General features: G+C 32.2%; 1 long non-coding RNA gene across 3 annotated transcripts; it reads left to right on the top strand.

Annotated features, from left to right (window-relative positions):
- The first annotated feature begins 1841 nt into the window (after nucleotides 1–1841).
- Nucleotides 1842–17327, top strand: LOC144318276 (uncharacterized). 3 transcript variants are annotated; one of them, XR_013384124.1, is made up of 3 exons: nucleotides 1842–2174; nucleotides 5324–5469; nucleotides 16064–17327. It is a non-coding gene; the product is annotated as an uncharacterized LOC144318276 (long non-coding RNA). The 3 variants fall into 3 exon arrangements; XR_013384126.1 differs by lacking the exon at nucleotides 16064–17327 and adding an exon at nucleotides 7838–8337; XR_013384125.1 differs by having other exon boundaries at nucleotides 1844–1934.
- The last annotated feature ends 1963 nt before the right edge of the window (nucleotides 17328–19290 follow it).

Below are 19290 nucleotides of genomic sequence, written 5' to 3'. Positions count from 1 at the left end.
TTGAATTTTGAAAGAGACAGTTTTTAGTTTTGCTATATTAGAATTTGGAAAAATTACTTTCTTGTTTGCCTAGACAACATTAATGTTGTCTCTTCAATACAACTTCTGTACCTGGTCAATTTTTAATGACCATCTCAAATCCTCTTTAAAAAAATCAATGTCTATTTATATCACTAAACTGAGAGCAGGGGTGATGCGTGCTTTTCTTTATCTTGCTGGTCTCTAAGTGGTAAGTATGAAGTAAGTCATTTAATTCTCATAGCAATCTCAAGAGGCAATTGATAATACTTCCATTTTACTCAAAGGGAAACTGATCCCTTCATTGCAGTTAATTTTCCTGAAATGAAAATTAGAAAGTGTTAGATCCAAATTTAAACTCAGGACATCTGGTTATAGAACCCACATACTTTACTAAAGGATATTCTTTTTCTGATAAATAACCAATACTGATAAGTTGGATTAGTTTATAACCTTCCCATTGTATGGTATCTGCTTATCTTTTCATTTGTCAAATGAAGAAATTGTTACAAAGATAGAGTAATAAAACTGGATCCTTGGTCCTTGTCTCAAACTGGTAATAATCCAAAAAAAAGGAAGATGGTGATTAGTACCTATGAAAATTAATTAAAGGAAATTTGCTTTATGATGGAGTCAGGAAGCCCTGAAGAAAGAGTGCATGTACCATGTGTTGCACCTTATTTCTGGGCAGATAGTGATGTATTTGACTACCCCAGCAGGAGGAATATTTTTTTTTTTCCTTACCCAGCAACAGCCCAGGCAATGAGAAGCTGCAATTTACTAGTCAATAAGGAGCGTCTAAATTTCAAACTCTCAGTTTTCTGTAGTGGGCTAAACTTTTGTTTAAAATAGCTGCTATCAAGTTCTCTCTTTTTCTTTTTTATAAAAGACTGTTCCTCTGCTTTGTTCTTTGAACTTGTCTATAGTTTGCCATAATTTGCATTTCCCAAATTTGCAATTCTTTCATTATTCCTGTATAAGTTCTCTTTTGCTGGAAAAATAACTAGCTATTTTTATTTTTAATGTTGACTCATCTTTCAAACCCCATGGACACTATAAACCGAGGTCAATTTTATTCTTTCATTAAAATGTTTAAGATCCCAAAGTTATTCCTTAAAAAAACTACTAATTATGGAAATACTCATATTTCTTAAAAATACAATGAAAGTAGAAAAAATATTTAAAACATTTTAATCTCACAAATCTAAAAAGTTCAGGTATATGATTATAAAATATTTACTATATATCTTATGACCCTGGTGTCATATGCCATATAAAGACAATTAAAGAGATCTAAAGAATTACTCTCTTTGGATATTTGAGTTATGCTTGGTGTTTTGAGTTCACAGTATAATAATAATTAAATAAAATATTTTTATAGATATATACAGGGTCTGCAAGTTCTCAAAGAATATTGTTCATATTTTGAAATAATTTCAATGGTTTTTGAAATATCTAACATTGGATGAGGAGAAGGAGGATTATATGAGGGGATAGGAATTAGGGTTGGAGGTACAATATTCATCCCAAGAGAAGTAAGCAATAAAATCAAAAAGCACAGAAGTAACCAAATAGCTCCAACCCACTTACTTATTCACCCATTCACTCAATTCATAAGTATCAAATATCTATTATGTGCTAGACATTCTTCTAGACATTGAGGATTTAGTAATAAGAAAAAAAAACCTCACTCTTAAGGAAATTATATTTTGGTAGAGGGATGCGGACAATAAAAAAAATAGTTGCATGTGCTCTATGAAGTCATAAAGCTAGGTGATGTGATAACACATAACTAAGTAGATACTTCAGACTTGGCAGTTGGTGTGTGAAAATTTCGTTGAGGTAACATTTGAGAAGACAGAGGACTGAATAATACAAGGTTGTGAACAATATCAACATAATGAAAAACATTCAGGGTGAGAATTTAACATCTAGATGAATTTGAAATGATGAAGAATCCAAAAGTTCGGCAATAGGCATGAAAAGTGTAATAATCTGGGAAATGGTACAATATAAAGACCATGATAGAAGAGGCCGGGGGCATATTTACAAGCAAGGATAAAAAGGAAAATTTGTGATTTAGTTTCATGAAAATAAGTCTAGTTACTGATGGAGAATAGATTTGGGGTTGGCCACACTAGGCACAGTATGATTAGGTAAGTAAGTATTACAGAGGTCTATGTAAGAGAGAATAATGACTTGGAATCATGCAATAGGCCTGGAAATGGAAAGAAGTTGATCAAGTAAAAATAAGTTTTGGAGTTAAATATAATGAATTAGCCAGTGGATTAGATATGATGGCTGAATTGAAGTGAAATCAATGCTTACTTACAGTTTTCTGTTTTATTTTGTTTTGTTTTGGTTTGTTTTCACTTAAACAAGTGGGTAATTTATTGGGATAAAGATGGAAGCCAATGGGGAAGAATAATTGGGTAGAGTGGGGGAAATTGAGAATTCTGCATTAATTTTAAAATATCTGTTAGATAGTTGATGTAGATATACAGATCAATGACAAGAAGATAGATGATAGATGCAATGAGTGGTTAGGTAGAGGTAAAATCAAGAAGGCAGTTAAATATAACTGCCTAGAATTTAAGGAATGAGTTAAGATTGGAAATGTGTTTGGAGATTATTGGGATGTAAAAGGTAATTAAAAAATAAAATTGGATTTATTGACTTAAATGCATACACAGAAAAGAAAACAAGTCTAGGCTAGGTACTACAATATTTAACAGATGAGCAGAAGCCAAGGAACAAGGAAAGATGATTGAGGGCATTGGGTAAAGGGTGGTAATTTGGATGAGATGACAAAATAATATACATGAAATGCTTTTGAAATAACCACATGAATTTTTGAAATAGCTCTCATTTTGATTGATTGATTGATTGATAATTGATAAAAATTGGCTTTATCATTTTTAAGTTATTTTGTCTTTACCACATAAGCCTATCAAAACATTAGATATAAATATTATATCTAGAGCCTTGGTAATTTAAATTTTGTCTCTTACATAGATTCCATCACTCAGAATGCAGATTTTTCTTTATATGGAATTTCTGAACCCATTGGGGAATTAATCTACACCTGTCTTTGAATTTCCTTGAAAATTTGGTATAAACATTACAAAACCCATTTGTGTTTTGTGGATATTTTCAGTTGGAAATTAATTTGTTTGAAAAATTCATGTGATTATTTTACCATGGCAAATACAGGGTAAAATTGACAAAACCTAAGGGAAAAACTACAATGTAGCTAGATGACTCTGCGATGGAATATGATTGAATATCACTGCTTCAATGGGATATATGTGGTAGTAACAGAAGGTGGGCATTTTAAGATTAAGCCACCATGAGTATTTAAGAGTAAAAACATATCTACATGAATTTGGAAACCTTTCTTGAATCATTCCATTAAAAAGGGAAATGTTGGAAAGAGAGAAAAAAGTCACACAAAGTCAGGAAAACATGATTTAATGATTCCCACAATCAATTAATATAATGATTGCATTTCATTTTAAAAGGAACTCTTCTTTCTAACCAACAATTATAATTTTATTATTCAATTATTTTAGGTCTTTGAAATTTTAGGGAGGGGATATCAGATTAAAAAAAGGTTATTGAAAAAAAAAAAGGTTATTGCCTTTAAAAATCACTTACTTAATTTCTTTTTCAATAATATCTCTTTCAATTCAATGAAAAATATGGCTTATTTTATTTTTTATTTTACTTTACTGATGGCTCAGTATATAGCTGCTCCAAAATGGAAGTTATATTTTCAGTGTTTAAAAGGAAAAAAAAAATGAAGATGTTAATACAAAAAATAGCACCGTGAAGTAACTAACAATAGTATGTGCACAATTTCAGTAGAGAAGTTACGACTTACTATAGCTTACTATTAAAATGCCTTAAGCCACTTCAAATACTATTGTCTATTTTACATACACTCAATTTGCCTATTTCCAAGAAACTAAGGTAGCTTCTATATTTTAAATGTAAAAATATAAACAAATCAGAAAACAACAGATATTAGGAAACAATTGCCATAGAAAACCTAGGCTGAAGGAAGGACTTATGTTTGAGAGCAAAAGCTGGGTCAATATTTCCTAGAAATAAGAAACAGAAAGAACAGAAAGAGAAACACAGCGAACTGCAGACACTAAATTATAAATCAAACATGGTATTTTAATTTACAAAGGGAGACATATTTTTTTCTTATCTCTGAATTCTAGGAAGAATATATTGAAAAAGTCTTTGTAAATAAAATACAGAACTTTCAAATGGGCAGTAAATACAATAGCTTTTTTTTTTTTTTCAAAACTCCAAGAATCTATTCATATTCAATGACTGTCCACCTGAGGTAAAGTCAAGGGCATGGTGTTAAATAATGATTCGTTTATAGTATTTCTGAGAGAATTTATATTTTACACAATATTTCTTTATCAATGCAATAAGTTACTCATTTAATTTACCAAAATTAGACCCTTTGGCATATTAGAGGGGGTACAATCAATACTTCTTCTCAGATAACAGAATTAAACCTGGACCACCATTCAAGTCAGGACCTAATATCATGTTACTTATCAAAGGACTGATCTGATTAAAATAATATTATTAATAGCAGGCCTAACTTGAATATCACTGGCTTAAACACAAAATCAGAGTTTTTAGATATAGCAAACTCTCACAGTAAAACTAATCCTACTCCTACCAGTCAGCCGTGAAAAACTTCATCTGTAGAGAGACTAAAGGAATTGTTATTACATACCACTAATTAATTCTTCAAGTGAGGGCTAGAATCTTCACTCATTCATAGCTAGCCACATAATTTTTACAGGATATCAAAATTATTCTCATCTTTACCAAATGTCTATTTTTGTAGGTTGGTGAAACCACATGTTTTTAAAATTCTATCTATATGGCCTAAAATAAGAAGCCGTGATCATGCATTCCTATCTTCTTTGTTCATCAGTCCACCCTACATCTCCAAAATAATAATTCCTCCTTTTCAGAATGAAGTTTAAAAAAAAAAAACAAATTCAATTCCAATAACACACCTTATCCAAATTCAGTGACATTTCTATAGTCTTTTTAAAAACAAAGTTTAATTTTTAGAAAGGTTTAGATTTATAGAAAGATTATAAGAATAATACAGATTTCCCATGTATGCCATACGTGGTCTCCTTTACAACTAAACATTTTAATATGGTAGATTTGCTACAATTAGTGAGCTCATATTGATATATTATTAACTAAAGTCAATACAGTAGTCCTGCCTTATCTGTGGGTTTGCTTCCCATGCTTTCAGTTATCTGTGGTTAATAGACGTCCAGAAGCAGATGATCTTTCTTCTGACTTATCACCATAAGGTCAATAAGGTAACATCCCAGGGATTTTGTCATTCATCCCACTTCCCGTCATCATATAGGCATTTTATCGTCTTAGATAACAAGGGTGAGTACAGTACAGTAAGATATATATAGAGAGAGCCCATATTCACATACTTTTATCAGTATATTGTCCTAATTGTTCTATTTTATTAATGTTTATTGCTATTATTCTATTACTATGCTTAATATACAAATTAAAATTTATCATATGTATATTACTATATTTTGTTATTTTTAGATCTAGGTAACTATTACTTTTCCTTACATTACTTTCTAAAGGAGTTATTTCCAGCATATTTAGAAAAGTCTCGTATTGGTATACACTGGGAGAAAAATATAGATGGTACATTTCCTGATCTTTGAAAAAAGGGGATTATTTTACTGTCTTTTGATGAATGAGATGAATTGTTTAAATACAGAAATTTGAATTTATAACATTTTCCTTCAAATATCTGCACATGGTATTTCATTGGCTCAGTGTTGTTCAACAGAAGTCGGATGCTACACAGACCAATGCTTAAAGTAACCGCTTTTTCTTCCCTGGACATTTGAAAAATATTTTCCTAAAATTCAAAAATCGTATATATCTCATATATAATATACAAATCTTATATAAATGCATAATAATTTATAAATATATACATTTTAGTAATCTGATATTACCTATGCTCTTTCAACGGTGTAAGCTCATATTTTTTCAATACAAAAAAGTTTCATTCTCTTTTTCTTATGATTACTTATATTGCATTTTCTTTTCTTATTTGTGACACCAGTAACCTGAATATTAAGTCTGCATTATCTATTTTACATATTTACCATCTTCTGCTGAATCAGTTGTATCTTTATATATTCTATATTTAAGGCTAGCTATTCAAGATTGTTCTCCCTATTATGGATTTAATACCATGCATAGCCAATTATGCTCTTTAATGCTTCTTACGCAGGTTAAATGTTTGATATTGACTATATTTCGCTTCAAGTCCAATTTGCCTCTGGTTGTTTCATAATCCGATCTCTATTAATTTCAGTATGTTGTCTCTTTATTCCGCCAATTATCCGATCTTAGACTCTAATGCTATCAAAACACAAAGAAGGTGTTTCTAAAAATGTACCTTCAGTAATTTTTTGCCAAATTATGCTTTCCTTATAGCATAATCTCCACTTTACCACATAATAAAGAACACAGCTTGTTATTATCCATATGGCTTGGTGGTTCTCATGGTTAATGTATATTGGTCTAACACGGACGGACTCTTAAAATGCAATTCATGGACACCCTTTACCCTACTGAAAAAAATATTTTCTCAAGTTACGAAAAATTGTAGTATTCTTCACACCTGTTTCTCTCTCTCTTGAAGAGAAATATCCATATACTATATGGTTGTAGTACATTCCTATTGGTATCTTGCTTTGCACAATAGAATGTAACTCTGTAACACATGCAACATCAAAAAGTGCATTTCAAACAAAATTACATGGGCCCAATCCATCTCTTGATTGGAGAAGAACATGTGCCCGGGAGTGGCTATTCCTTCAGGCAGTATCCAAGAACAAGACAACATGTACAGCAACACCCCAACAATTCTGAGGACTAAACAGGTGTTTGTTGTCAGTCACTAAAGTTGAGGGGGTGCTATCACAACAAAGCTGAGAAATGTCAGGGGGAAAAAAGGAGGCTGGGGAATTTATGCATTTAACAAGCTTCCAAAGTAAGGCTAGTGGAGGTGGTACAGGGAGCACATGCTGAGAAGTCTCAGCCTAGTGGCTGTTAAAAGTATCACTTAGATCACTAATATTCGGTGGGTTTGCTGCTGTAGACCAAAGCCACATTTGCAGTATCTGTCGGTCATTCATGTGGCACAGCTCTGCTGGATGGAGAGAGATTGCCTGTTCGCCATTCCTGAACTACAGTTTGTGAGGAGGGCATTTTTTCCAGACAATTTGAAGCAGTCTGTAATTCTTTTCTTGCCTGAAAACAATCCAATAAAACTGCACCCCCAGAGGGCTCTGTTCCACCCCTTCTCTATCACCGATTCCACATGCCAGGATGTAGCGCTCTACTGCTTCCCCACTCCTCTTTCCAGTAACACTGCTGAGAAATTTATTTGATAAGTGATGCAGACAAAAAGAAATACCAATGGGAAGAATAGGAAAATGAAGTGCTTATTGCCTGCCTGCCTCATAAAGCAGATCCGCTGTGGTATGAGGTATGGCTATCTTCCCTCAGGTCAGTAAATAATCCACACTTCTGATGCAGAGAAACCATCAAGTGTAAGCTCTGATTTACTGATTTCTTGCATTGTCCTGATAATCCATACAAGAATTCTTTTGGTTATTAGAAAACCTCTTAAGTTCTGATAAATTTTTAATCGATTTTCTGAGTTGCCATTGGTGCTAATAACCTTCCTTCTCTTTCTGTGTTTTCAATGAAGCCTGGGGAAAGCACTGGCTGGCTACTATCTTGACCAAAAAATCTAAAATGACCTTGTTTAGAAGATTTTAAAAAGTCACAGGAGCTAAATGACAACTAACATCTGGGGGGAAGAAAGATGAATAATCTTGAGTTGAGAATATGAAGTAAACAAGCAGTGGGTTGCAAGCAGTACTGTTATAATGTTGGTCATGTGAAGCTCGGCAGGATATCCCAGACCCTGCAGGAAGCTGCAGTCAAGATTACTATATGCACTGCAAGTAGAAACAAGTCTATTGTGACTAAGAAACTTGTATTAAAAGATTCAAAGTCAGTTTTAAAAAGAAAGCACAAGTAATTCATTGTATTTATGATGCTTATCAAAGGCAACTGGAACAAAGTTTTGACATAAATAATCATTTTGAAACTCAAGGAGTACAAATTTCCAAAATACAGCCTGTCTGAAATATAAAGACGGTCTTATAACATAATTTTTATTACTATAGTCCTAGCAACTTTCATCTAAACAGGAAAAAAATAATTGTAAAATTAATTCCTCATGATGCCCCTGGCCAAGAGATGAGATAAATTTGCCCACTCATTTCTTGCATACAGGGAAATTGAGGCATTTGAATTATGTGGAATAGACACATTATTAGCATTTTTATTATCATAATTTTAGGGGTGAACGCATATGGCATTTTATAGTTGTTGTTGTTGTTTTGCACATAACATTTTGAGCTTTCTAAATTGACAACAGTAATATTCTCCTCTTGAAGCAAATTCATTTCCTCTTCTTCTAGAGAACAACAAACATGTATCTCTTTGTTAGAAATACCTCCAGGCTCAAATATAGAAAATGACTGTCCCTGAATGATCTCAGCTAAGAAAGCAAAGATTTCACCTACAATCTGATGGTATACTTCTAGAAGAATGCATTAACTCAGGCCATAATGATGTATCTGAGATTTTTTTTTTAATTTTTATTTATTTATGATAGTCACACAGAGAGAGAGAGAGGCAGAGACATAGGCAGAGGGAGAAGCAGGCTCCATGCACCGGGAGCCTGACGTGGGATTCGATCCCGGGTCTCAAGGATCGCGCCCTGGGCCAAAGGCAGGCACCAAACCGCTGCGCCACCCAGGGATCCCTCTGAGATTTTTTTTAAAGGAAAATCATAAGAATTTGATTCATACTTATTATTATTATTATTATTATTATTACATGACCCAAGAAAAATAAATTTAGAGAAAATAACTGAGTAGGAAAGCTTTCTCTAGCATTTTTCATAATTAGTGAATTCAACTTTATTCACTACTATAAATGGTGCGTATAGAAATTTTTCCCCTGATGGACCTTTCAAGGAAACTTGTTGTAACCGTTAGAGTTCAATGGGAAGAAGGAGACAAGTCCTGATTTTCCTAGTTAGTAAAAATGTAGTTGAGTAGCAGCTCATGACATGTGTTATGCCTTATGAACTGTGCTGAACCATCTTCAGATGAATATACTTCATATTTATGGTTTCTGGAGCATTTAATGATACTAATGAGCCTTTGAATATATTTAGTGGCTCATTAACATTAAATGAGATAGATTTTTAAAGGGTAGGAGTTGTTAGCTATAATATAATAATGATTTCTTTACTCAAATTGTTATATTCATAAAAGCACGTAGATATAATTTAATTATTTCCAAATAAAAAAAAACAATAATTAAATTGCCTATACCCATGTTATGTGCACATCCCAATAAGTGGGATCCTCTGCCATAAGAACTATGTAGAAATATGGATAAAAATTAACTAGGCTATAATTATAGATGAAAAAACATAATACATAATAAACCAACAAAGGGTTTTATTTTAAAGATTTAAAAATCACTGACTGTGGTTAATACAACTCTTTGAATGTTGGGGAACATAAAATTTTAGCTGATTTTTCATAAAACTTGGATACTTTCAGTTCTCAAAAGCAAATTCATACAATTAGCAAAACAAAATTCCCTGGTGAGAACTAATTTTCACTAACCCAGGAACTGTGGTAGGTCAAGGCAAAGAACGTGTTTTGTTTGCATCAAACATGCTTACCTCGTGAGAGAAATGGTAGAAAACCTATGAAACTGATTAGTGGAATCTCATCTCAAGAAATTATGGCTCTTTACAAAAAAAGCTCTACCCTGAATAAGTTACATTATGGGGAAATAAAGTTGAAAGACATGTGGGTATGTATGTCATTTCAGGACAATAATAGAAGGTCAATTTTAAGTGCTAGTGTTATTTTATTGTTAGATAATTATGGCCAAAACCATTCTGAAAAACAGATAACCAAATAGAATTGTACAGTATAAATCATGGCCATCAGGAAGTTGAGAGGATTTGAGGACCAATAATCTCTTTCTTCATTATATAAATTCTAACCATTTTATCAGAATTGAATCTAAAAGAATTAGCAAGATTATATACCTAATATCAAAATTGAGTTTTGGAATTGAAACTGAAGTATAATGCAAGCTGTATTGTTTTGATTTCTGCAGCGTGTGACCCAATAATTGCTATAGTGGTTGATAATCAGACTAAAAAGGTAATTGAAATGAGACAAAGAAAAAAAAAAGAAAAGAAAAAAAGAAAAAGTAGAGGTTAAAAAACTGGACCAATAAGCAGTTATATAGTAAGGGTGCAGGATATAGGATTACTATATAAAAGTTAATTAATTTTCAGGATATCAATAATTAATAAATGGATTATGAAATTAAATATACAGTATCATTTATACTGGTACCCCCTTTCAAAAGAGAAAATTTTGGTATAAATCTAAATATTGACAAGATATATATGAGAAAAACTATAAAACTCTGATAGAAGAATTAAATAATGGGGGAGATATTTCCTATTCTTGAATAGAAAGATTCAACAGATGTCCATTTTCCCAACTTGAATTTACAGATCCAAAGTAATCTCAGTAAAAATTCCAGCAAGTTAATTTATGGATATTGGAAAACTTTTTCAAAATTTATACAGACAGCCAAAATAAACATATTAGGAAACTCAATATTGAAGGAGAACAAAGTTGCAGAACAGTTATTACACTATTGCATGAACTGAAATGCCTGAAACAGAGACCAGAAAAAATAATATAAAAGATTAATAAAACTAAGAACTGGTTTTGGAAATGATAACCAAATCTGACATTTATCCAGGCAAGTAGGAAAAAAAAAAAGAGGGAAGACTCAAAAAAATAAAATTAGAAGTAAAAGAAGAGACCTTACAAAAGATGTCATAGAAATAAAAAGGATTATATGAAACTACTATCAAAAATTATATACCAACAAATTTGATAAATTAGGAGAAATTGGTTATATTCCTAGAAACATACAACCTACCAAAACTGATCATGAGGTAATAGAAAATATAAATATACCAATAAAAATTAAAAGATTAAATTAGTAAACCAAGTATTTCCAACCAAGTTCAGCACCAGATGGTTTTGCTGGTGAATTCTACCAGACAATTAAAGAAGGATTAGTGTCCATTCTTCTCAAATTCTTCTAAAGCTTTGAGAGGGCTGTGATACCCTGACTCCAAAGTCAGATAAGGACATTTTAAGAAAAGAAAATGACAGAATGATATCTCTTATAAACCTAGATGTATACATTTTCAACAAAATACTAGTAAACTAAATTCAACAGCATATTGAAAGGATCATACATAAGGATCAAGTGGGGTTTATCTCTGGGATGCAAGGATGGTTCAATATACTCAAATCAATAATTGCGATACACCACATTAATAAAATGAAAGATGGACATCATATGGTCCTCACAATAGATGCAGAAAAAGTATTTAACAAAATTTAATATCCTTTTAAAATAAAATTTCTTCAGAAATTGAGTGTAGAAGATATGTATGTCAAAAGAATAAAGACTGTATATGATAAGTCTATAGCTACCCTCACACTAAACAGCAAAAAGTTGAAATCTTTTCCTTTAACATTAGGAACAAGACAAGAGTACCTATTATTCATCATAACTAAAAGTTCTAGCCAAAGTAATTAGGCAAGAAAAAGAAATAAAAGTCACCCAAATCAGAAAAAATGCAAGGTAAAATCAGCTGTTTTTAGATGATATAATCTTATATATATATATAAAATCCTTAAAAAATGCAATGTTACAATTAATAAACAAATTCAGTAAAGTTGCAGGATACAAATCAACATACAAAATTAGTTGTTTACGCATTAAAACAAACTATCTGCAAAAAGAAATAAAATGTCAATCTCACAATATAAAAAATAAAAATACTTAGGAATACATTTAAGCAAGGACGTGAAAGGCCTATACACTATATCTATATGGAAGAGATTAAAAAAGATGTGGATAAATGAAAAGATATTGTGTTTATATGCATTAGAGAAATAATATTGTTAAAATACCCACACTACCAAAGCCATCTACAGATCTAGTGCAATCCCTACCAAAATCCCAATGGCATTTTTCAAAGAAGTTAAAAAGAAAATAATTCTAAAATTTATATGAAACCACAAAAGACCCTGAATGGCCAAAGCAATCCTGAGAAAAAAAGAACAAAGTTGGAACTATCACAATTCTTGACTTCAAAATATATTGCAAAGCTATAGTAATCAAAATAGTATGGCACCAGCATAAAAACAAACATATGGAGCAGTGGTATGGAATTGAGAGCCCAGTATAAATTCATGAATAAATGGTCACCTAATATTTGACAAAGGAGCCAAGAATATTCAATAAGTAAATGATAGTCTCTTCAATAAATTGTGGTGGGAAAACCGGATAACCAGATACAGAATGAAATTAGGCCCTACATTTTATCACTCATAAAAATGAATACTAAATGGGTTAAAAGTTAAATGTAAGATTTGAAACCATAAAACTCTTAGGAAAAAAAATAGGGAAAAATATCTAACAAACTAAATCTCAGAAAAATTTAGTTATGACACCAAAAGCCCAAGCTACTAAAGTAAAACTCAACATAAGGGATTACATCAAGCTGTAAATCTCCTGAACAGCAGAAGAAACAATTAAAAAAATGAAAGGCAACATACAGAATTGAAGAATGTATTTATATGCTATATATTGGATAATAGTTTAATATTAAAAAATATAACAAACTGTTACAACTCAATAGGGAAAATGCAAGTAATCCAATTAAAAAGTGGGCAGAGAAATATATAGTCATTTTCCTAAATAAAATACAAATGACCAACAGATACATGAAATGGTGCTCAACATCAATCATCAGGGAGATGCAAATGAAAACCACAATGAGATGTCACCTCACATTTGTTATAACAGCTATCATCAAAAAGACAAGAGACAGTAAGTATTAGGGTGTGGAGAAAAGGGAGCCCCCATTCACTGTCAGTGGAAATGTAAATTGGTATAGTCACTATGGAAAACAATATGGAGTTTCCTCAAAATTAAAAATGATCTAGTGATACCATTTCTGGATATAATTCAAATAAAATGAAACTTTTACTTAAAATAGATATGTGCACCCCCCATGTTTATTGCAACACCGTTTATAATAACCAGGATATAGAAACAACGTAGATGTCCCATCTGTGAATGAATGGATAAAGATGTGACATATATATTAGTATAATATATAACATGTAATACAAGAGAATATACATTATATATTATGCAAATTGCATGTAAATATATTATATATATGTATATATATATAAATTATATATATTATATAAATACATCATATATATACTTTGGCCATAAAAAGAAGAAAACCCTGCCATTTGTGAAGGGCATTAATCCAAGTGAAATAAGTCAAAGAAAGATTTTTGTATGCTCTTGCTTATACATAGAATATAAAAAAGCCAACTCATATAAAGAGAGATTAGAATGGTGGTTGCCAGGGACTGAGGCATATGGAACATGGGATGTGATCAAAAGGTACAAAGTCACAGTTTTAAGACAGAGAAGTTCTGAGGAACCTAAGGGACAGCCTGGTGACTTTAGTTAACAATACTGTACTGTATACTTGAAAATTGTTAAATATTAAATGCTAAATCTTAAATGTTCAAACCACAATAAAAGGAAAATGTGAGAGGTGATGAATGTTTTAACTAAACTTATTTTGCTGATCATTTCACAGCATGCACAGATTGTACATGCGTGCAATCATCACATTTTACATCTTAATATGTTACACAATGTTATAAATTATATCTCAATTAAGCTACAGTAGTTGAGAACATGTGATACTGGGGAAAGAAGAGATAAATAGTTCAGTGGGGCAGTTGAGAGAGCCCAGAAACAGACTCACCTAAATATAGGCAACTGTTCCTTGACAAAGGAGGAAAAAGAATACAATGAAGTCAAGATATTTGTTCTTTTTGTTTTGTGTTTTTGGTTTTTCTGTCAACAAATGGTGCTAGAACAATAGGACAAATTGTCCTATTACCACAAATCTTACACTCTTCACAAAATTAATTCAGAACGGGTCATAGATCTCAGTGTGAAATATGAACTACAGAAATCCTTGAAGATAACATGGGAAAAAGAAAACTAGATGACCTTGGTATGGCAACGACTTTCTACGTAGAACATCAAAGGCCCAATTCAAGAAAAAAATAATTGGTAAGTTAGATATCAGCAAAATTAAGAGCCTCCATTCTTCAAAAGACAATGACAAAGGAATAAAACAGTAAGTCATATAGTGGGAGAAAATATTTGTGAAACGGACATCTGATCAAGAACCCTTAATGAAAATATACGAAGAACATTTAAAACTCAATAGCTAGAAAACAAACAAAAAAACAATGAAAAGACGTTCCAACAGTCTTAACAGACACCTCACCAAGCAAGGTATACAGATGAAAAATAAGCATATGAAAAGATGTTCAATACAGGGAAATGCAAATTAAAATGACAAGGAGTTACCACTATGCACCCATTAGGATGGCTAAAATCCAGAATATGACAGCATCAAATGCTGTTGAAGCAACAAGAACTCTTGTTCATGGCAGGTGGGGATGCAAAAATAGTACAGACACTTTGGTGGACAATTTGGTGGTTTCTTATGAAACCAAACATATTCTTATCATACAATCCAGTAATTGTTCTCATTGGTATTTACCCACAAGAATTGAAAACATGTCCACAGAAAGGTCTAGTACATGAATGTCTATAGCACCTTTATTTATAGTTGCCAAAACATGGAAAAATAAATTGTAAGATCCAGGCAATGAAATATTATTCAGCACTAAAAAGAAATGAGAAATCTGACTTTACCTATCATTTTTATAAAAATTAAATACCGTTTTAGGAACTACTTTTTTCATCTCACTAATATTTTACAGATATCAAGCCATGAAAAAAGTATGGAGAAATCTTAAATGTGTATTACGAAGTGAGAGAAGCCAATCTGAAAAGGCTACATACTGTATGATTTCAACTATAGGACATTTTGGAGAAGCCAAAGCTATGAATACGGTGAAAAACATTGGTGGTTGCCAATGACTGAAGGGTAGAGGTGTGAATAAACAAAGCACAGAGCTTTTTTAGGGCAGTGAAAATCCCCTTTATGCTACTATAATAGGGTATGCACATCATTATACCTTCGTCCAAACCCATAGAGTTTGCACAGGAGTAAAACCTAAGACAAACAAATTTTGGACTTGAGGTGATTATGATGCATCACTGTAGGTTCACCCATTGTAACAAACATACCAACTCGGTGGAGGATGTTGAGAAAGGGGAAGGCTATGCGTGTGTGAAGGCACAGGTGGGTATATGGAAATCTCTGCACCTTCTTCTTAATTATGCTGGAACATAAGACTGTTCTATAAATTAAATCTTAAAAAAAATGGAATTTTTTAGGCATGGCTTATTTCTGTATTTTCTGGTGCCTGAAAAGAGACCTAGGATCAACACACTTAAAGCAAAACTGTATGCCATTTTCCAGGGTTGCAAATCCCAGCTTTGCTACATCTTCCTCTTTTAAATTCGCCTTTTATTTGATAGTCCTCTCTTACTGTCATCTACTTGTCCCACCTATGTTGTGCTGCTTTGGGTAATTTTAAATAGAACAAATATACAAACCAATCGCCTATCTGGCTGTAAACAGTGAACAAAAAAAATAAATAAATAAACGTTTGGACCAAATGTTAACTCCATATCGAGGACAGATTTTATAAAGGTTCCTGAAATACTATGAACAAGTCTCTTGATGACTACACCATTTCCTTTAAACCAGGTTCATCGTGTCCATAATCTACTAAGGATCATGATGTTTCCATCTTCACTCCTCCATTCCAAGGATCTTTGAATATGTACAACTCTCTAACGTGTCCAAAGCCAAGTCTGTGCTATCCACCTGGACCGCCCTGGCTGTATAGACCATGCTAGCCCAATGTCGAGGAAATAAAATTCTGATGTTTGTAAGCCACTGAGCAGTTAGAGGCACTGCTGTGTAGTGGTTAGAAGTAAAGAATCACAAGCAAAATCATATGTTCTGAAATGCTAAGTGAGTTTTTACAAAAATAATCTTAAGCAAATTTGTAAATTTGCAAAATGCCAGTTTCCTCATCCATAAAATGAAAGAACAAAAGTATAAACATTATAGATTTGCTGTGGGTGTTGAGTGAAATATATTTACTACATGGGAGGAATTAAATAAATCATTCTGTTCTTAGGAATAAATTTCAGTTAGAGCTAACTTTCTAGATCAGAAAAGCAAAAGCAAGGAGTTCCCTATACAAATTCTTATTTCCTGGAAATGGTAAACATGTCTCACTTCCCCGAAGCGTCTCACACACTCCCAGGTATTTGAATCAGAATCTAACACCTCTGTAGGTAGAGAACAATTAATTAGAGAGACTATATCTATTTGTTGCCCTTATCTGAGATACTAAATTGTGCTTAATTTTGTGTCACACAGTAATTACAAAATCTCTTCCTGAGCTATTGTACTTCTCTCTGTATAATAAGCACACATTCCTTAGCGTTATAAGAAAGCTGACTGGTCTAAACCAAAAATTCTTGATGTATGAATATCAAACCTGGTATTAGTTCAGATTTGCCATAAGTTTTTATTTTATGGGCAATTTTTTTTTACAAATTTTTCTCATTTTTTAAAAAAAATAATAGCTTTATTGACATATAATTCATCAGGAGTCAAACACATTTTTAAAGTGTACAATTCAGAGACATTTAATATAGTCACATAGCTATGTAGACATCATGATTATCTAGTTCCAGAACATTTTGATTATCAAAAAAAGAAACTGCTTACCCATTAACAGTCACTATTACCTTCTTCCCCCAGCTCTTGGCAACAACTACACCATTCTGAACATTGCATATAAACGTAATGATAAAATATGTGCATTCTCTGTCTGGTTTCATTCCTTCCTATTGCTGAATAATATTACGTTTTACAGATATATTTTCTTCATCCATTCATCAGTTGATGGATATTGTGTTTTCCATTTGGGGGCTATTATTAATCTTGTTGTTAAGGACATAATAGGACAATTTTTGTGCAGATGTGTTGTCAATTCCCTTTTGCGTCTATCTAGGAGGGGAACATTTTGAAGAACATTCATATTTTGAAGAACTGAAAAACAGTTTTTCAATGCACATTTACTGCTTCACATCCTCACTAGAAGTTTATGAGAATTCCAATTTTTCCACATCCTTGCCAACACTTGCTGAATGCATCTTTTTCTATTAGGTCCATTCTAATGGATATTGTGTTTGACTTCTATTTGTCTAATGAATAATGAAGTTGTTTTTGTTTATGTTATTGGTATATCTTCTTTGAAAAAATATGTGTTCAATTCCTTTATCCACTTTTTAAATATTTGCATTTATAAATTGTACACATTCTTTATATATTTGGCATACTAGGCTCCATCAATTATATTATGTGTAAATATTTTCTCCCATTTTGTGAATTGTCTTTTCACTTTCTTGATGGTAAAATAAAGTACAAAATATTTTAGATTTGAAGTCCAATTTATCTAACTCCTATTTGCTCACTTAAACTTTTGTTATCTATCTAACAAACCATTACCTAATCCAAGATAATGAGAATTTACTATGTCTTAAGAGCTTGATAGTCTAAGCTCATATTTAAGTTATTGATCTATTCTCAGTTAAAATGTTTATATGGTATGAGTTGGGGGTCAAATTTCACGTTTTAGCATGTGGATACCCACTTTCTCAATATCATTTGTTGAAGACTATTATTTCCTAATTAATTGTCTTTTCATACTTGGCAAAAAGTGATTGTTCATAAATATATGGCTTTATTTCAGAACTCTTGTTTGTCTTCCATTGATTTATTCACCTGTCTTCATGCATGTCATAGTCTTGGTTATTAAGGTTTGTTTTTTAAAATATTGACTTATTTATTTTAGAGAGAGAGTGAGCAGAGGGAGGTACAGGAGAAGAAGGGAATCTCAAGCAGAGTCCTCACAGAAAGTCCCAAAATGGGGCTAGATCTCATGACTCTGAGACCAGGACCTAACTCAAGAGTTAGATGTTTAACCAACTGTGTGACCCAGATGCTCCTTAGTTACTAAGGTTTTGCCGTCACTTTTATAATAATCTAGCATGAGTCTTTCAAGTCTGATCTGTTCTTTTTTTCAAGGCTGTTGTCTGGATCTCTTAGCTTTTCATATGAATTTTAAAATGACCGTGTTAATTTTTCAAAAAACGCAGCTGACATTTTGATAGGAATTGCATTGACTCTTTAGATTGATTAATTAATTAATTAATTAATTTAAAGATTTTATTTATTTATGAGAACACGGAGAGAGAGAGAAAGAGGCAAGACACAGGCAGAGGGATAAGCAGGCTCCATGCAGGGAGCCTGATGTGGGGCTCAATCCTGGGTCTCCAGGACCAGGCCCTGGCTGCAGGCTGCACTAAACCACTGAGCCACCTGGGCTTCCCTCTTTAGGTCAATTTAGAGAGTATTGTCATTTTAACATTATTGTCTTCCAATCCATGAACAGGTTATATTCCATTTATATATGACTTCTCTAATTTCTTTCAATGATGTTTTGTAGCTCTCAATGTGAAAGTCTTGCTTTTTTAAGTTAAATTTTTCCTGAATTTATGGACTCTTTCCATAATTTCATTTTCATGTTGTTTATTCCTAGTGTATAGGTATACAGTTAGTTTTTGTATATTGAACTTGTATCTTATAAACTTATTGAACTTTTTGGTTAATTGCTTTTGGGAGGAGTGGTTCTTAGGATTTTCTAGATACAAGATGGTGTCATCTGGAAATACAAGTAATTTTACTTCTTCCCTTCCAATTTGGATGACTTTTATTTCTTTTTTCTCATCTAACTGGCCTAGCTAGAACCTGTAGTACAATGTTACATAAAGGCAATGAGGTGAACTTCCTTTCTTCTTTCTGATGTTACTTGGAAAGCATTCAGTTTTTTACCAGTAAGACTGGTGTTAACT

Source organism: Canis aureus, chromosome 8 (assembly GCF_053574225.1).
Source record: "Canis aureus isolate CA01 chromosome 8, VMU_Caureus_v.1.0, whole genome shotgun sequence".
NCBI classification, from domain to species: Eukaryota; Metazoa; Chordata; class Mammalia; order Carnivora; family Canidae; genus Canis; species Canis aureus.
Note: the sequence above shows the minus strand (reverse complement) of the source record. Positions and strands in the feature narration are given on the sequence as shown.